This window comes from Sorex araneus, chromosome X (assembly GCF_027595985.1).
Source record: "Sorex araneus isolate mSorAra2 chromosome X, mSorAra2.pri, whole genome shotgun sequence".
In the NCBI taxonomy this organism is placed as follows: domain Eukaryota; kingdom Metazoa; phylum Chordata; class Mammalia; order Eulipotyphla; family Soricidae; genus Sorex; species Sorex araneus.
The window spans coordinates 216,758,498-216,779,180 of NC_073313.1; positions in this window are offsets into that span (position 1 = coordinate 216,758,498).

Here is a 20,683-nt window from a genome sequence, read left to right on the forward strand (position 1 = left end):
TTGCCTTGCATGCAGCCAACCCCACCCCTGATTCCATCTGTAGCATACATATGTTCCTCTGATCCCCCAGGAGCTGAGCGAAGAGCCAGAAATAGCCCTGAGTACTGCTGGACATGGCAAAATAATAAATGCTGAGAGTGTGGATTACAGAGATCTTTCTGAGACCTTGCTTTTGGCTTTTTGCATTTATAACTAAAAGTGAAATTGCTGAACTCTATGCATGTTTAATTATTAGGAGGAACCTGTATTACTTTCCTTAGTGGCAACCCATTATAATATTCCATGCCACCTGTACACAGAGGTTCTAAGTTCTCCAAATCCTCACCAACCCATGTTTTATAGTAGTCATCCTATTGTGAGGTCAACTTTCAGAGTTTGGGGGTTTGGTTTTGTTTTGCTTAGGGGGTGAGGGAGGGTTGGGCCACACCAGCAGTGTCTGGGGCTGCTCCCAGCTCCATTGAGAGATCATTCCTGGCTTATGCTCGGAGGACCATACAGTGCAGGGATCAAACCTGGGTTGGTCAATTACAAGTGGTTTACCTCTATACTATTTCTATTTGTCCCTAGAGTTTTTTAATTATTACTTTTTCATACCAAAATATTTTGTGACAGATTAGCTAAGCAATTTTCCATTTGGATCCCTTTTACATTCATCACCTTATCATTTTGTAATTAAAGTAGAGTGGTTTTAGAATAGAGTTAGATTAGGGTTCGGAGTGATCGTATAGCAGATAGGGACCTTGCATTGCATGCACCCAACCCAGGTTCTTTCCCCAGCACCCTATATGGTCCCCTGTGCACTGACAGGAGTAATTCCTGAACAGGATCAGGAGTAACCCCTAAGCATTGCCAGGAATGATCTCTCAACTGCCAGGAAGATACCCCACCCCACACCCACCCCCTAAAAAAAAACAAACAAAAAGCAGAATAAAGTTAAATTCTTAGACCAATGGACTAGAGAGCCCAGAGAGAAATTATCAGATTTATGGACAGCCAATCTTCGACAAGGTGTGGAGTATGATGTGGAGAAGCAAAGAAAAGTGTTCAACAAATGGTGTTGTAAAAGCTGAGTAGACACACACGAAGAAGGAGGACGGGAAAAGAATATAGGTGGTATATATACCAGTGGAATGTCCTGCAGCTTCCAGGAAATGATAAAATTCTGCAATTAGAAATAGAATATCATGATAGTGAAATCAGAAGAAGGGCAAGTACCTAATGATCTGCCTTTCTTGCAGTATGTAGCGTTACAGGACAAGGAAATACAAGATCTCAAAGTGGAATATTTAGATTACTTGGACCCTAGCTTATAGAAATGAGAAGGACAAGAAAAGGAAAGAAAGTGAATGGGGTAAGAAGAGGTGAGTGGTCAAGAAGAAATATGAATGGCCAAAAGGCACATGAAAAAATGCTCTTCGTCACTCATCATCAGGCAGATGTGTAGGATAACATAGCCTCAGGTAGTTTTAGGTTTATTGGGTTGTTCCCATCACAGTGCTCCCATTCCTCTGTGTTTATTTGTAACTTCTTTCTTTGTGTTCTGTTGACTTGTAAATATTGTTTTTCTCTTCTTGAGTCTTTTGCATAGTTTATTCAGAGCCATGTTCTTTCCTATGGGCACAGGAAGACTGTAGCAAATGCTATGCCTTTGTATCCTGGGAGTCATTTAACTCTACGTGATATTTTCTTCCTGGGCATCTCTCGACCTAAGCCTCAGCTGCCCTAACTTCCTAGCACCCCCAAAGGCAGGGTCCCCACGAGGGACGGGATGGTCCCAGGGCAAATAAGATGCAGATTAAAACAACATTGAGATATCACCTCACACCATAGAGACTGGCACACATCCAAAAGAACAAAAGCAACCAGTTGTTGGTATGGATGTGGGGAGAAAGGGACCCTCCTTCATTGCTGGTGGGAATGCCAACTGGTTCAGCCCTTTTGGAAAACAGTATGGCCTCTTCTCAGAAATTTAGAAATTGAGATCCCATTTGACCCAGCAATACCATTTCTGGGAATATATCCTGGAGAGGCAAAAAAGTATAGTCAAAATGACACTTGTATGTTCATTGCAGCACTCTTTACAATAGCCAGAATCTGGAAAAAAAACCGAGTGCCCGATAACAGATGACTGGTTAAAGAAACTTTGGTATATCTACACAATGGAATACTATGCAGCTGTTAGAAAAGATGAAGTCATGAACTTATAAGTGGATTAACATGGAAAGTATCATACTAAATGAAATGAGTCAGAGAAAGACAGACAGAAAGACTGCACTCATCTGTGGAATATAAAGTAACAGAATGGAGACTGACACCCAAGAATAGTAGAGATAAGTACCAGGAGTTTTGCTTCCAGCTTGGAAGCCAGCCTCACATGCTGGGGGAAAGAGATAGAGAAGATAGAGATAGAGATAGAGAAGGGAACACCAAGTGTGGTTGGAGAACCTGCTCGGGATGGGAGATGTGTGCTGAAAGTAGACTATAGATCAAACATGATGGCCACTCAATACCTCTATTGCAAACCAAAACATCCAAAAGGAGAGAGAACAAAAGGGAATGCCCTGCCACAGAGGTGGGGCAGGGGGGATGGGATGGGATGGGGGAGAGGGATACTGGTATCATCGGTGGTAGAGAATGGACACTGGTGGAGGGATGGGTACTTGAGCATTGTATGACTGAAACACAAGCACAAAAGCATGTAAATCTGTAACTACCTCATGGTGATTCACTAATAAAATTTTTTTTATTTTAAAAAAGAGATGAGTGGAAAGTAACAGAGGGGCCAGGGGTTATTAGTACATCATAGGTTATAAGAGGTATGTGTATATGTTGAGCACAGAGCCATCAACACTACAGGCAGGAGATCCAAATACAACTCAGCTTAAAAATGTACCTGCCAAAGAGGCAGGTGAGGGGAAGAGAGCAAACCTAAGGGCACCTAGGGGTTAGAGGGAAAGACCTATTCATACTGAATTAGTGTTGGAATACTATATGCCTGAAATTATTATGAACAACTTAGTAAATCAGTACCTTAATTAAAATATGTATCAATTTTTTTCTAATTAAATTAGTTCAATATCACACACCATACACAAAATTTAATCCAAAATAGGCTAAAAGCCTCAAGATTAGATCAGAATCCACATAATAGGGGCAGGAAAATAGTATAGCAGGTAGGGCATGAACCTTGCATGCTACTTATCCTGGTCCATCCCCAGCGTCCCATATGGTTTTTTGAGCACCACCAGGAGTAATTCCTGAGTGCAGAGCCAGGAGTAACCCCAGAGTATCACTGGGTGTTGCCCCAAAACAAGGCAATACAGAATCTATAAAATATATCAAGGAAAACAGGCTGAACTCTCTGGATATGGACCTCAGGAGGTATTTGCAATAATTTAATTCTATTAAAAATAAAAAAAATAACATATGGAATTACTTCAAAGTTTTTACATGGAAAAAGATCACGATCATGATCACAAAATACCGTTAACCACCAATATCTCGGGTGGACTCAGTAACCTCTCATTTCATCCTTTCCCTGAGATCTTAGAAGTCTATCTCAACTCGGCCCTCCCAAGGATGTCGCACTGGGGGCTCTTTCAGGGTCAAGGGGATGAGATCCAGCTTGTTACTTGATTTAGCATATGAATACAGCATGGGAAGCTTGCAAGGCTGTCCCATGTGGGCAGGAAACTCTCAGAAAATTGCCAGTTTCTCCCAGAGGGAGAAGTAGGCTACAAGTTATCTATTCGCCACCGAGACTTTCTGAGAGCTTGCTTTTAAGTCTCTGGATGTTGGCTGTTGATGGAATTACACACACCTGGGTTCCTCTGCCGGTACCTTCATGCATGAGGCCTGTCTGAATGTGTGAAGGGCCTCAAGTATGGCTGTAGCTAGGTTCCGTAGTCTTCGGCTGCCAGGAGCTCTGCTCGGGGTGGGGAGGGAAGCTGGAGCCCATCCCCTCCAAGGGGCCCCGGGGAAGACAGTCAGGCGTGTGGGCAAGAAACAGAAACAGGCTGAAATAAAAATATACTATATCGGGAGTGAGGGTATGGGGGTAGGGCTTGCCTTACACTCAGTGAAATCAAATCTGATCCCCTGCACAATATATGGTTCCCTTCATTCCTGCCAGGAGTGATGCATGAGTGAAGGGCCAGGAGGAAGCCCCAAGGTCCACCAGAATCAGCAACCAAAACAAAAGCAAAAATAATAAAATTAAGAGATACCGTACAAAATGGGAGAAAATATTTGACACAATGTATCAGATAAAGGGCTAATAACCAATATATATAAAGCACTCATAACTATATATAGAGCTCTTAAAGCCCATGTTCTTTATTGAACAAGTACTTCACTTGTTTCTATGCCTGTGCTTTTTCTACTTTGGAGAAGACTCTCCATCTCCCTCTCTCCCTCTCTTCATTTTTCTCTCCTTCTCCCTTCTTCCCTTCCTTCCTCCCTCCTTCCCTCTCCCCCCCTCTCATTTTAACACAGGTGCTCAGGTCATTCAAATACAAAGAATGGTCTTTTCAACAAATATTGTTAAACAGCCTGTGTTCTCTCTTGAACATGTATTTCCTCTTTCTTCTCACATCTTTCTAAGTTTTGTTCAATAACAGCTTTCTTGCCTTACACACACACGTGCAGAGAGAGAGAGAGGGAAGAGAGAGAGAGAGTGACAAAGCTCTGCAACAATAAAAATGAAATGAATAGCCCATCAATAAATGGGACAAATAGCAGTTAGGCAAGAAAAATATATTTAGGGCATCCAGATAGGAAAGGAAGAAATCAAGCTCTCACAATTTGCAGATGACATGATACTATGTTTTGAGAACCCTAAAGCCTCTACCAAGGAGCTCCTAAAGACAATAGATTTATATAGTAAAGTCGAAGTCTATAAAATCAGTACCCAAAAAGTCCATACACTTTCCTATACACAAATAATGAGAGAAAAGAAAGTGATATGAAAAACAATCCTATTCACAATCATGCCTTAGAAAATCAAGTACCTCGGAATCAGCTTAACTAAGGAGGTAAAGACCTAAACAAAGAAAATTTAAAAATGTTACTTCAAGTAATAAAAGAAGATAAGTGAAAGTAAAGTGAAATTTATCAGTTACAAAGGCGGGGTGGGGGGCTGGGGAAGTAGTTGGGGGGAGGGGGAAGGTATACTGTGATTCTTGGTGGTGGAATATGTGCACTGGTGAAGGGATGGGTGTTCGAGCATTTTATAACTGAGACTTAAACCTGAAAGCTTTGTATCTTTCCACATGGTGATTCAATAAAAGAATAAATTAATTTTAGAAAAAGAAGATATGAGGAATTGGAAACGCATCGCATCCCCTGCTCATGAGAATTAACATTATCATTAAGAGAATTAACATTATCAAAATAGCAACACTCCCCAAAGCCTTGTACAGATTCAATCTGATCCCTATAAGGGTACCCATAACATTTTTCAAGTAAATTGATCAAACACTTCTGAAATTCATATGGAACAACAAGCATCCGTGAATAGCTAAAACAATTCTTAGGGGGGAAAAATGAAGGGAGGCATCACCTTCCCCAACTCCAAACTGTACTGTCACTGTATCAGTGTTATCCCATTGATCATCAATTTGCTCGAGCGGGCACTAGTAAGGCTCCATTCGTCCTAGACCTGAGATTTTTAGCAGCCTCTCTTTAGTTGCAGCAGAGTCTCTTGCTCCTGTGCCATGTTGTCTTCACCGGGGCCCCTTAGAGGGGGTTGGATTGAATTTCCCTCTCTGCCCCGAGCAGAGCCCTGGCAACCAAAAACTTCCAGGACCCAGTCACAGCCATGCTCAAGGCCACTCTCCAAACTGTACTATAAAGCAATACTAATTAAAACAGCATGGTAGTGGAACAAAGACAGATCCACAGACCAATGGAATTGGGTTGAATAGCCTTACACACACTCTCAAATATATTATCATCTAACAAGGGAGCAAGAAATGTGAGGTGGAGCAAGGAAAGCCTCTTTAACAAATGGTGCTGGCAAAATTGGACAGCTACATGCAAAAAAATGGGCGCAGACCTCTACCTAACACCGTGCACAAAAGTAAGATCAAAATGGATTAAAGACCTCAACATCAGACCAGAATCCATAAGGTACATTGAAGAAGTTGGCAAAACCCTCCACAACACTGAAGCTAAAGGTATTCTTCAAAGACGAAATGCCACTGACCAAGCAAGTGGAAACAGAGATAAACAAATAGGACTATCTTAAACTGAGAAGCTTCTGCACTTCCAAAGAAACAGTGACCAGAATACAAAGACAGTCTACAGAATGGAAAAGAATATTCACTCAATACTCTTCTGATAAGGGGTATCTAGGATATACAAGGCATTAGTTGAACTCTACAAGAAGAAAGTATCCAATCCCATCATAAAATGGGGTGATGAAATGAACAGAAATGTTCTCAAAGAAGAAATCCGAATGGCCAAAAGGCACATGAGAAAATAATGCTCTTCATCACTAATCACCAAGGACATGCAGATCGAAACAAAAATAAGATATCATCTCACACCACAGAGACTGGCACACATCCAAAAGAACAAATGCAACCAGTGTTGGCATGGATGTGGAGAAAAAAGGGACTCTCCTGCACTCCTGAAGGGAATGCAGACTGGTTCAGCCCTTTTGGAAAACAGTATGGATGTTTCTCAAAAAGTTAGAAATTGATCTCCCATTTGACCCAGCAATACTACTTCTGGAAATATATTTCCAGAGATGCAAAAAAAGTACAGTAGAAATGACATCTGTATTTGTATGTTCATTGCAGCACTATTTACAGTAGTCAAAATCTGGAAAAAAACAGTGCCCAAGAACAGATGACTGGTTAAAAAAAACTTTGGAAAAAGAAAAAAAAACATTTTGGTACATATATACAATGAAATACTATGCAGTTGTTAGAAAAGATGAGATCATTAAATTTGCATATAAGTGGATTGACATGGAGAATATTATGCTAAGTAAAATGAGTCAGAGAGAGAGGGACAGACATAGAATGACTTCACTTATTTGTGAAATATAAAGTAACAGTATGGGAGACTAACACCCATGGATAGTAGAGATAAGGGCCAGGAGGATCGCTCCACAGCTTGGAAGCCAGCCTCACATCCTAGGGGAAAAGACAGTGGGGATGGAGAAGGGATCACTAACTGAATGATGCTTGGAGGGCTTGCTCAGGATGGGAGATGCATGCTGAAAGTAGACTGTAGACCAAACATGATGGCCACTTACTACCTGTATTGCAAATCATAACACCCAAAAGGAGAGAGAGAGAGAGAGAGAGAGAGAGAGAGAGACAGAGAGAGAGAGAGAGAGAGAGAGAGAGAGAGTGAAAAGTGGAAAAAACTAACGCTGAGGGGCATGTGCACTCGTGGGCTCTCTGGGTGGCTCTGTCTCACCGCCCACGTTTGGTGCTCTGGAACTGCTGTGTGTGCTGTCGGTCAAGGGCAGGCAACGGAAGAAAGAAGGCCAAACTGGTTGCCCAATCAGTTTATTTCATTCTCTCTGCTTCTCTCCCGGCTCTGGATCTCTCTCTGGATCTCTGGATCTGGTCTCCCAACCCACTCTTACAGCCTAGTTAAGTCCCCCCATCATGAGGGATTTGGGGCGTACACATAGGTGTGGTCACAATCAATAGGGTAAGGTTCCTTTCCCTCAGGGGATGCTTCTCCTAGGACTGATTCTCTTTCAGCAGGAGGATCCACCCAAGGGTGGAGTCCCATGAGTGTGTTTCTCCTCTCTTCATCCAGCAAACATAAGCATTCATAATAATAATCATTTTGTATGGACACAATAAGAGATGCATCAAAGCTTATAGAATTGCTCTCCTGGGGCCATCTCGATCTCAGACTACAGTGCTCAGGCCGGATCAGTCTTTCCTATCCCTAGCAGGGTCCTAGTCTCGTCATTACTTTTGGATCATGACAGCTTTTGTCTATGATCAAGCTCTTAACTTATAGTTAAGAATTAGGCACTTTGGCCAGGCCCATCTCAATGCCAGGGTAGCACATAACTCACTGCTTGCCCTGGATCCATCCCGTCCCTCGTCAGGACCCTGCTTTTGGGATGCTAGGAACTGAGGGCAACTGAGGCTTAAGTGGAGAAAGCAGATGCCCTGGAATGAATAATATTCGAAGCCAATTAAGTCCCAAGTTACAAAAGCATAATATTGTCTTCTTGTGCCCATACAAAAAGGACATTGCTTTAAAGTAAATTATTCAAAGGCATAAGGAAAGGAGAAAGGCAATATTAACTTATAATATAAATTCAGTATCCTAGGAAGGTCTGACCTTACAAATTAGTAGAGTCAGATTAGGGGGAGAAGGTGATTAACTCTTTCTGGGAAAGAGAGCATAGAGAAGTGATTACAGCTAAACAAAGGGATGGGAGAGATTCAGGAACACCATGATGGGTGAGACTGGGGTAAGCCTAAACTCTGGGAAAAACCGGGACAATCTCCTCGTGGCAAGGGGGGAGAGGACAAAATAATGTCATCCTACAAAAAAAGTACTGTACCTGCCACAGAAGCAGAGGTCAGGGGGATGGGTTACTGGGAACATTGGTGATGGAGAATGGGCACTGGTGGAGGGATGGGTACTCAATCATTGTATGACTGAAACGTAATCACAAAAGTTTGTAAGTCTGTAACTACCTCACTGTGATTCATTAAATTTTTTTAAAAAGAAATGGTACATGTATATGAACAGACACTTCCATAAAGAGGATATATGGATGTTAAATAGGCATATGAAAAAGTTTCACTTACTATTAGGGAAAATGTAAGTCAAAACAAATGAGATATCATCTCAGGCCAGTGAGAATAGCATGTATCAAAATAGACCAGGGAAAAAACTATGTTGGCAGGGTTGTGGTGAAAAACAAACCCTCATTCATAGTTGGTGAGAATGTTGTTTAATTTATCCTTTATGGAAATAGTATGGCGATTTCTCAAAAATGTAATAATAGAACTTTCATATGGCCCAAAAATTCTACTTCTTGGCAACTACCCCCAAACATCTACCCCCCAAGACAAGTTTATGTTAAGCAACTTCTATTTTCCATTGCAGCATTGCAGTTCAATAGCCATGATATGGAAGCGGCTCAAATATCCAACAACAGATGAATGGATAAAGATGTTGTGGTATAATATACACAGTGGAATACTATCCAGCAAGAAGGAAATATGAAGTCATGCAATTTACTGCAAGTTGGATAGAACTGGGGGAAGAGGGCAAATACCAGATGATCCTACTCATCTGTGCTTTTAAATGTTGTTATTTTTATAAGACAATGGAGGGTTTCTGATGATGACAAAACCGTGGCAAAACCTGGATTATAGAACCAAGAATGCCAAGTAAAGTGGAGGATAGGTGTTAGAAAATGATTAGGTGAACTAGAAATAACAAGGTTTCCGGCAGGAGAACCTGGACACCTTGCTATGAGGTGAGGTAACTTTTTACATCAAAATCAGAAGCAGTAACTTTATTACAACTACGTGAGCCAAATTAGAATTACTTTTAAAGCTTACAGCTTCTACGATGGGAGGAGAGGAGGAAGCTTTGGTGGAAGGACATTCATTTGGTGCTGGTTATGGAGCAATCTTTTCCAGACACTGTTATTCGAACATTGTGAATCACGGTTCCTAAACTGAAATTAAAATAAAAAATATTAATTCAAACCTTATCTTTCTTTGTGAAACCTTAAATGAAATTTTGGGGTTTTGGTGGGTGGGGATTGTGACACACCAGGTGATGCTCAGTGACTACTCCCAGCACAGTGTTTAGGGGTAACTCCTTGTGGTAGTTAGGGAACCATGGGTGCTGGGGATCAAACCATGGTCTCCAGCAAGCACAGCACATGCTCCAACAATCTGAGTTACCTCCACAGCCCCTGTGCTGACTTCTTTACTTCACATTGGTTTCTCAGTTTCTAGAAATATCTCTCAAAAACTATCATTTAACTTAGCATTTGTTAAGTATTTGTTATAAGAAAATGTAAGATTTAATTGAATCCTGTCTTATTTTTCAGTTATTCCATGTGATGTTGACGACCTAACAAAATTGGTCGTTGAAAGCTAAAGAAATTTGTTTTATGTGTATAGCCTTCCTTGGATTGCTGAAATATCATAGGGTGCTAAGTAAACTTAGCTTATTCATTTAGTTTTTATAATGTTCTACTTATAAAACTTGAGAAATCTGAATAAATACTTTAGTCTTACAAAATTGAATACCAATGTGTGTTTAAATATCCTATATAAAATGTAAAAAAAAAAAATCATCACCCCAATAAAGTATGTTTCCTTCCTTCTTTAAATTACAAGTAATAGTTATGCCTCTCAACACCAAAATTAAATAATCTTATGATTAACTATATCAGTTACAACTGAAAGTTGATTATTTTTTTTCCTTTGAATTTTGTCTTTGCTTTATTCTCTTTTCAAGTAACCATATTCCCTTCTTTAATTCTATCTTTACTCTCTGTTCCCTTGTTCTATGTTCTGGTATTTAAACCCTGTGACTTATTTTCAAGTAAATATTTTAAAGTTCTTCATTTGGCAAAAAAAGAGACACTATATTAATTCACTGAATAAATACCTCCATGAAATGTGTTCCCGTCTAAGCAGGCCAATTCATCCATTATGGGATCAAGCCATAAAATTTGGATCCAAGCTGTAATTCTCCAATTAAAGAAATTCTAGAGCCTAGTTTTCAGTCGTCCTGCATCAAAACTAGTTGGCAACAAAAGCTGGTATTCCTTGGTGTGAATAAGTCTTAACATAAAACCTTCTCTGCTTCAAGAGTTATAATTTAGGGGCGAAACATATCCAGGTGATCATTTATACATAGTATTTTTTATTACTATTTTTAGCAAATTAGCATCAAATGAAGTTTCTTGGATGAAACTAATATGTATATATAACCTTAAAAGGGCAACTCAACTAAAACTTCATGTGTGACAATATAAAGCTAGGGGGAAATAAATTAACCCATAATGGTTATGTTTGTTGGCAAAATAATAATAAAACTTGCTGCAATTCCATATCTAACTTAAAAAACGCTTTTCACGAGCTCAAACTGGCCTCAGGTTTTCATTGACTAGAGAAATCTGTCTCCCATACACTTCCTTATGCTGGCTTTCATTTCTTTTCAATTAATCAAATTCAGTACTCAGGCATCCAAACTGCATGCAATGTTTTGAGGCATCCAAATGTAATGTGGATAAAATACTTCAAAGTAGGAATTCAGTCATAATATACAATAATATTTCTATTTAGATTTTTTTAGTATGTTTTAATGAATTGCAGCATGAGTAGAAAATAAAGGCTTAAAAGTCAGAAGCACATCTTACATTTCAGCATTTCGGGTCTAAATTGAATTTTAAACATGTACTGAATAGATACTATATACCCAAAAACAAATTTTAAATTAGAGTCTAAGAAATATTTTACAGAACCAAAATATTTGAAACCTAAGACTCACCTTGTAAGTTAAGACCTATCTACTTGTCTATGCTCCTGAATAATATTACATAAACAGTAAAGATCAGTTGATTCACATTTTAGTTCAGGATTCAGCATTGAATATTTGGAAGCTGAAGGAAAAAACAGGTGCACCAATCCATTTTTAAGCAGTCCTTGCAAGTGTGTATAAACAAATGAAAAATTATTAAATTACATGTGATAATCTTTCATTATTTTCATTAGAATTAGGCACCTAATTAAAAATTATACTAGGACAGTTGGTTATTTTGTAAGATTGTTTTCGGGATTGTGGAACAAAGAATATTTGAGTCCAAAATTTAATACAAAAGTTTAATACGGAAATCTCAATTTCCCCTAAATATTTTCGTTAGAGCTGCTACCAATTCAGATAGATTTCTTTCAAGGACTAGTCCTTTGCACCCCACAAATTACAGGTCCATGAGTTTATAGGCGTCCATCTGAAATGCATGCCAGTTTCTTAGTAAACTCCAAGTCCGCAACCTCACAGTGATTAAGTATTAGGTACAGCTGTTCCACTAATGGAACTGCACTGTGATCCTCTTTGATATCTTCCCTTTAGCCAGCCTGAAGACAAATAATTTATGAGCTATCTATATTAGTACTACATGGACCCATGTAATCAACAACTAAAAAAAAAGTTGGTGGAGAGGAGCTAGAGAATTAGTACAGCAGATAGGGCATGCCAGACAGTTCCCCCAAATCCCACCAGCAGTGATCCCTGAGTGCAGAGCCAGGAATAAGCCCTGAGCACAGCCAGGTGTAAGTTTCCAAACAAAACGACAACACCACAACTTGGGAAGGTCTCCAAGCAGTGAGTGGGAGGCCTGAGGTCCTACTCGGCAGTGTTCAGCCAACTGCCTCTGCAGTTCAATAAAAGCCCAAGGGTGCGGCACTGCTCAGGCCTTGCAGTGTATGAGTTAACTATGTCACCCTGGTTGTGCTCAGGAGCCTTCACAGCCACACGAGTAATGCTCAGGGGTTTTAGGGCTGTATCTGGCAACCCTCGGGTAACCATGTGGTGTCAGATTGAACCCAGGTCAGCCACATGCAAGATGTGCGCCCTAACCCTTATACTATCTCTATGGTTGTCAAAAAGATTTGGGGGGGCACTTAAACCGTGCTATACTTTGTTTCTAGCATTCATGATTATTTGATGAAACAAATTTTAAGACCTTGGTAATACTTTAGTATAGCAGTGAGAGATGAACAATAAATACTTAAAGTAAGTAAATGCGATGTTAGAGAATAAAGAAAGTGATGGTTGTCAAGGGTTAGCAATGAAGAGGTAGCAGCGGGTGGGTTACAGTGTTAAAAGCAGTGGATGAAAGAAAAAAATGGGTATTTAATGCTTTATATTTAGTAGCAGGTCTCTTGGAGAAAGACTTTGAAGAAGTTAAAAAGACAGCAACGCAGCCACAAGAATGTCTGCCGATAGACATATCAGTAGTAAAAACAGGTAAAACAGATATCAAGACATGTTAGGCCTTATTCAGGGAAACAGGAGGTTATTGTGACAGGTCTGAAGAGAGGATGTGGGTCAGAGTTGGAGGGGGTTATTATCTCAGACCATAGAGAGATTATTTAATGACTTACTCTAAGGACTTTTAGTCAAAATGAAATGATCAAGTCCCAGAATCAAACAGCAGATACTAAAAACTTTTGTAGAAAATACTCACAGAGGGAAGAACAAAATCAGGTTGTAATTGGAATTTTGGATATGCTGACAGACTATAAAGGAAATCCTTTCATGTTCTGTCACTCACTTTTATCCCGATGTTTGCTGATTTGCTCGAGCGGGCACCAGTAATGTCTCCATTCATCTTGGTCCTGAGATTTTAGCAGCCTCTCCTTACTCGTCTTTCCCAACAACTGGAGGCTTTTTCAGGGTCAGGGGAATGAGACCTATTATTGTTACTGGTTTTGGCATATCGAATACGCTGCAGGGAGTTTGCCAGGCGCTTCCATGTACTTTTCCCACCACTAGTGTCCACAGTTTCCAGATCCCCATCCCCAAGCTTGTCTCTATGACAGGTACTTTTTATCTCCCTTCCCTTGTCTCCCTGTCCCCCTGCCTCCCTGTCCCCCTTCCTCTCCCCCTTTCTGCCCCTCTTCCTGTCTCCCCCTCTCCCCCTCTCCACCCCCTCTCCTTTTGGGCATTATGGTTTGCAATACAGATACTGAAAGGTTATAATATTTGTCCCTTTACCTACTTTCAGCACCGAGTTCTTGTCCAGACTGATCATTCCCAACTATCTTTTTCATAGTGATTTGTTCTCTGCTCTAGGTGCTCTCCCCCCACTACCACTCCTTGTGGCAAGCTTCTAACCAGGAACCAGTCCTCTTGGCCCTTCTTTCTTCTGTCCTTGGGTACTAATCTCATTCTATGTTTTTTTTATATCCCACAAATGAGTCCAGTCATTCTATGTATGTTCCTATATCTCTGACTCATTTCATTCAGCATGATACACCCCATGTTCATCCATTTATAAGCAACTTCATGACTTCATTTTTCCTGATGACTGCATAGTATTCTGTTGTGTAGATGTACCATAGTTTCTTTATCTAGTCATCTGCTCTCGGGCACTCAGGTTGTTTCCAGATTCTGGCTATTTTTAACCTTGAATTTTATACTTGGCCAGACAAAAATAGCAAGCAAATAATACGGTTTTGCTGAGGTGGTTGTGTGGTGGATGTCTCCATAACATGAATGCATTAACAAAAAATACACAAGATATGGGTGACAAAAGCTGCAAGCCAAGAGAGATGCAAGTCAAATTTAAAGAACTAGAGATTGGAGCTAGAAAGAGTATTTGGGAAAATCAGATGAGGAAGATTGGGGAAGCACATCTATATCGATGGACATGAACATCTTTTGTCATAGTAAAAAGTTGGTGAAGGATTAAATGAAGAATCTGTCTCTCTTTTGATTATAGCATTCAAACTAAAGAATGAGAAGTAAATAATTTTAGCCACTAGGTTCTTTTGGAAGTATTTTTTTAGTATTTAGTAGTTTTTAGCATTTAGTGGTATTTAGTAATTCTTAGTATTTTTTTTAGTATTTAGTATTTTTTCTAAATTCATTTGTAAGTTAAAAAATGCAAATGTCATTGATTTTCAGCTTGATAAAATAAAAACTAAAACTGACATTAACCCAAACTAAGAGGAAGGAGGAAGTACAGATACCCTGATCTAAAGAAAGGCTCTGCAGTTTAGGGATGCAAACTCACACAGGTTGCTGGACACAATAAACGAAGGAGGTTCCTGCCTATTCTAAAGTCGGCAACAGTTTCACAGCTCCCAAGGATACTTGTCTTGAAGAAACAGATACACAAAATTCAAATAACCAAGAAAAGGCAGGGTTTGAACTTTTACAAAAAATCTTTAAGTTTTAATAGTACTTAAAACATTGTTGGATGCAGGGGTCACCACCAGTGACACTCAGGGTTTAATCTCTTGGCTCCCTACTCAAGTAGTGTCAAGGATCAGACCTGAGTCAATTGAATGAAAAGCAGGAGTCTTAACCCTTGTACTAGTTCTGCAACCTTATTTAAAACATTTTAAAGTACTATGATATCAAACAATTTCAGATCCAGCCTGGAGTCTGAACTGTGTGTGACCTTGCCACAGAAGATGGACAAGAAAATGAAGGCATTTGAAGATGAAGAGTTTACCAGCACAGAAGATAAGCTGTCAACAGCTACTCTGGGACACCAGAAGGTCATCCTTTATAGTCAAGGCCAGCAGCCTGTCTTGAAGATACACTGACCTTACAAGCATGCTATTTGTGCTGCTTTTGGATGTAGATTAAGGGAAATCATGTGAGCTAAAATTTCTTTCCCAAAGTCACTCCAGGAGAGCAATAATAAAACTAAATTGGAAAGGAGGAGTAAAAAAAAATTAGTATGCTATATTTTCAATTAGATAAACACATGTCAACATTTAAGCAAATGTATTTTTTAAAGCAGAAGGAAGATTTACTTACAAATATTTATAATCTCTATATTTAGTTTCTAAATCTTTATTATTATTTAAATAAATCTCCATAAAGATTTATTTATAAAGAGAACTGGTTATAACAACATAGATCAAATGAACTTCTCCATTTATCTTTTACCTAGCAACCTACTTCTAGGAAGTCTTCATTGGAGGCACTCCAACAATATGAAAATTCATATGCACAAAATGTCACGGTTGCAGTATTTTATCATTGCTAAATACTATAAGTAACCTAAATGTACATGAAGAGGAAATTGGTTTTCATACAGTATGACATATCTATTCAATAGAGTTATAAGTAATTGTGAAAAGAAATATTTTTAAAGAGAGAAATCTATAGAAAATAAAATGTAGTCATGTCTAAAATATATTATTAACTAGCGCAGTACCAAACATATGTAGAATGGTAATCTAAGAAAGAATTTAAAAAATGTACATGTGTGTGCTTGTTTTTACAAAAAGAAATATAGGAAGGATAAATTTTAAAAAACTAATGGAAATGGAGCCCTCTTGTAGAAATGTGACAGAATAGACGGAGGGGCAGAGATGAGAGTAGCACTTCTCTAAGTTTACCCTTTTTCTACTTTTACATCATGTTTTAAATATTCAATAAATAAATTAGAGGCTGGGGAGAGGATACAGTGGGCAGGGTGCATGCCTTATGCACTGCCAACCTGGACTCAATCCCTGACACCTCACATGGTCTCCTGAAACGCTACCAGAAAAGATCCCTGAGCACAGAGCTAGGAGTAAGCCTTAAGCACAGTTAGGCGAGTCTCAAGACCCAAATAAATAAGTTTTAAGCCCACAAAGATTTAAATGGAAATCTTCAAATTGCAGGGGGGAAAAACAATTGCCTCTGCTTTATGTAAAATGAATAACATAATTTTAACTAAAAGGGAAAAATCACTGTATCACTGTCATCCCGTTGTTCATCAATTTACTCGAGCGGATACCAGTAACGTCTCGATTCCTCCCAGCCCTGAGATTTTAGTGGTCTCACCTTACTCATCTTTTCCAACAATTGGAGGCTCTTTCAGAGTCAGGGGAATGAGACCTATGGTTACTGTTTTTGGCATATCGAAAATGGCACAGGTAGCTTGCCAGGTTCTGCCCGTGCAGATGGGATACTCTTGGTAGCTTGCCAGGCCCTCCGAGAAATGTGCATGTAAATATATATGTGTGTGTGTATTTGTGTGTGTCATGGGCACAGTAACATATATATATATACATATATATATATATATATATACACGTTACTTACCTTTTTACCTCATATTTTATTTTGGGGTGCAACACCCGACTATGCTTAGGGTTTGCTTCTGGCTCTGCAACTCAAAAATTATTCCTGGAAGTGCTTGGGAGGTCATATGGGATGCCAGGAATCAAACCAGATCAGACATTCATAGCAAGAGCCTTACCCACTGTGCCAGTGCTCCAGCCTCACACCTCAATTTAAAAAAAAATAAATAAACAGCTTAAAAAATGAAACACCTTAAAAGGGAAAAATAGGATTAAAAAATAGATTCCAGAGACAACCTGGGATAACTCAGTAGTCTAAGCATTTGCTTTGCAAGTGTTAGACTGAAAGTTTAATCTCTGGCACTGAAGGACATCACAATGGTACTGCCCTTTGGAAGCCCATATTTCACTACAGAGAATGTGATCTCATCTCAACCAAGTGTGTGTGAGCATACAATTAAAGAATGCAACCCCAGCAAGCAGGTGTGAAAACACCACAACCAACAGTCAGCACAAAAACAACAAAAATGAAAGGGAAAGAGAATTAAAAGACTAAAAGCAAACACTTGTGACCAAAGTGGTAGTACAACAGGTAGGGTGTTTGTTTGCCTTGCACACAGCCAACCTAGGTTTGATCCCCAGCCCCTCATATGGTTCACTAATTTTGTTAGGAGTGATCCCTGAGCACAGAGCCAGGAGTAAATGCTGAGGATTTCTGGGAGTGGCAAAAAAAATGAAATAAATAAAAAATAAACACTGATGCAAATAAATTTTGAACCACTTTTAATAGGTTTGTTTCAGAGCTGCTATGGCTGTAAAACTTCTCAGATTACTCTTTGTATATTCTTTGCAAATGAGTTCATATTAATATTTTGGAAAACCAGGATTCTCATGGAAGAAGACAGATTAAAATATAGAATAGCAAAGTCAAGAAAAATTCTACAGCTTGGATTGGAACTAGAGATATGGGTAGGTGGCATAAAGATGGAAGGGTGAAGAAGATGTAGGGATAGCTTGCTGGAGTACCTCCCATTGACTCAGAAGAGCGAATAGTGACTTTCATTCCAAATTTGCAATTAATGATTTCATAAAGGTAGCTTGAAACCATTCATACTTGAAGTAGCACTGCACTGTAGCACTGTTGTCCCGTTGTCCATCGATTTGCTTGAGCGGGCTCCAGTCTCCATTGTGAGACTTGTTATTACTGTTTTTAGCATATCAAATACGACACAGGTAGCTTGCCAGGCTCTGCCATGTGGGCCGTACTAGAAGTACTTAAATATTTCCAGTTCACTGATAACATAGAAACAGGAAGACACACACACAAAAAAGATACAAAGATAAAGAATTATCTAGACAGAGCGGGCACCAGTAACGTCTTTCATTGTGAAACTTGTTACTGTTTTTGGCATATTCAATACACCATAGGTAGCTTGCCAGGCTCTGCCATGCAGGTGAGATACTCTCGGTAGCTTGCCGGGCTCCCCCAGAGGGGAGGAGGAATCGAACACGGGTTGGCCGAGTGAAAGGCGAACGCCCTACCGCTATGCTATCACTCCAGCCCAGGAAAGATGTTAATAGAAAGAGACATACCAAAAGAGACAGAGGTATCCTAGCTTTGATTAAAAGGTCTAGAGGAATTACACTGCAATGCAAAAAGCACATATAAAATTCTTAGTTTCTAAGGTTCATTCCCACTTGCAAAAATGACTCATTTAAGTCTGTGTTAAGAAAGTGCAAGGTGAGCTCAGAGTATTTTCTGTCATAAAGGCTATAGTCTAACAATGCTGAGGAAATAGCACAAGGACACATAAGGCAGTTAGGGTGTTACCCTCTGTCCAAGAGAGATAGTACAGGGGTTAAGGCACTTGTCTTACATTACAGGGCTTAAGGCACTTGTCTTACATGTGGCTGGCCTGGGTTTGATCCCCAGCACCGTAAAAACCATATAATGCCCCCTGAGCACCGCCAGGAGTTACCCCTGAACGCAAAGCCTGAACACAAAGACCCTGAACACAGTTGGCACAAAAACCAAACAAAAATAAATTGCAACATCAGTCAATATAAGGTTGAAAATGAGGGGCTGGAGCAATAGCACAGTGGGTAGGGCATTTGCCTTGCATGCGGCTGACCCGGGTTTGATTCCCAGCATCCCATATGGTCCCCTGAGAACCTTGAGGGGTGATTCCTGTGTGCAGAGCCAGGAGTAACCCTTGTGCATCACCAGGTGTGACCCAAAAGCAAAAAAAAATTTTTTTAAAAAAGAAAATGAATTGTGACCCATTATCAATACAGTAATTCACAACTCCTGCCGATGATAGGAGAAAGTGTCTTAGAGATGAGAGTAATCAAGCAAGTGTTTCCTTATAAGAGAATGGAAACCGATAAATACAAAAATGCTGGAGTCATAGCACCAACACTTTGCAGCAATACTCATAAAAATTGATCAAGGAAATAATCATCAAGGGAAACTAAACCCAGGGAAAATTTGATGAAAAGCAGACACGTTTCCATGATGTCAAAATCTCTTTCTACAGATTGCTTATTAGTTGCAAGGGAGAGGAAAGAGTAACTCTGTGGTAGAAAGACTGAGCTGTTCTTTGCCTAAAGTGAGCAGAGAATAAAGTGCATGCAAATACAATGCGTTTTAGAACTGATTATTATGTATGGTAGTCCAACTGCGCATGGATAATCTACATCTAATTTTTGGAAAACCACACAAACCCCAGTAAGACATTTTTTAAAAACAGTATAAATAAGAAAAAAAATTTAAATACTCTTCACCAAAGAAGATATATAAGTGACAGATAAACATAAAAGATATCCAACATTGGGGCTGGAGAGATAGGGGTAAAGCACTTACCTTGCACACAGCTCACCCCATTTTGTTCCCCACCACCACATATGGTTCTCCGAGCTCTGCCAGGAGTCATCTCTGAGCACCGAGTCAGATGTAAGCCCTGAGCACCCCAGATATGATCCAAAAATAACAAAAATCACCCTGAAGGACAAAATGTAGTGTGTGTTTTATATATAGTTCCACTTATATAGAACTTGTAATACATATGTTAATCTCTGGTTTGGAAATGGAGAAGATAGTGGGTGGTTAAAGCAATTAGGACCTCTGGAAATAGGTATACATGGTTTAAGATTAAGCAAATAGTGTCAGTGAACTGTATACAATTTGTGCATGGCAATTGAATGGGGGGACAGCTCAGTGGTTCCGGGTGCTTGTCTTACAGGCACGGGGAGCTGAGTTTGAACCCAAGCACTATGTGAACGCCCCTACGTATGGCCCTGGTGGCCCCCTGCTCTGCTGGGCCTAAGTAGCACCATATCACTGGGCTCCGTGCACTGAATCACCCTGCCAGTGGGCCTTTAGGCTCAATGAGCACTGCTTGAGAGACCAAGAATAAATTGAAAAATAGTATTAACATTGTGATACCTAAAGTCTGGGTAATTATTTCCAGTTTGAAAAAACTGTTAGGAGTAACAACACATGCAATTCTTCGATCTGAACAGGAGCTTGCACTGAAAAAACAAATAATCTAAAGGACATTATTGGGACAATGGTACTATGAGTTAGTGGTTAGGCAAACCTTTAAACCAAGGTTCTTTCCTAAACTTGATGCTAGTATTGTAGATATATGAAGAAATATACAACTTGTTCCTAGAAAATCTTTACTGAAGATTGTAAAGCTAAAGATATAATTATGTATGCAAACTACCCTGAATATTTTTTAATTGGACCTGTCTATGCATATATATATAGAAAGAATGAAGAATGGCAAGAAATGTGAAATATTAAAAATGAGTGAGGATCATATATAAAAATAAAAAGATTCACAAGTGGTGGTTTGTTTGGGAATGAAACACAAAACTGGTAAAAAGAATGGGTGCTTTTGGGTTAA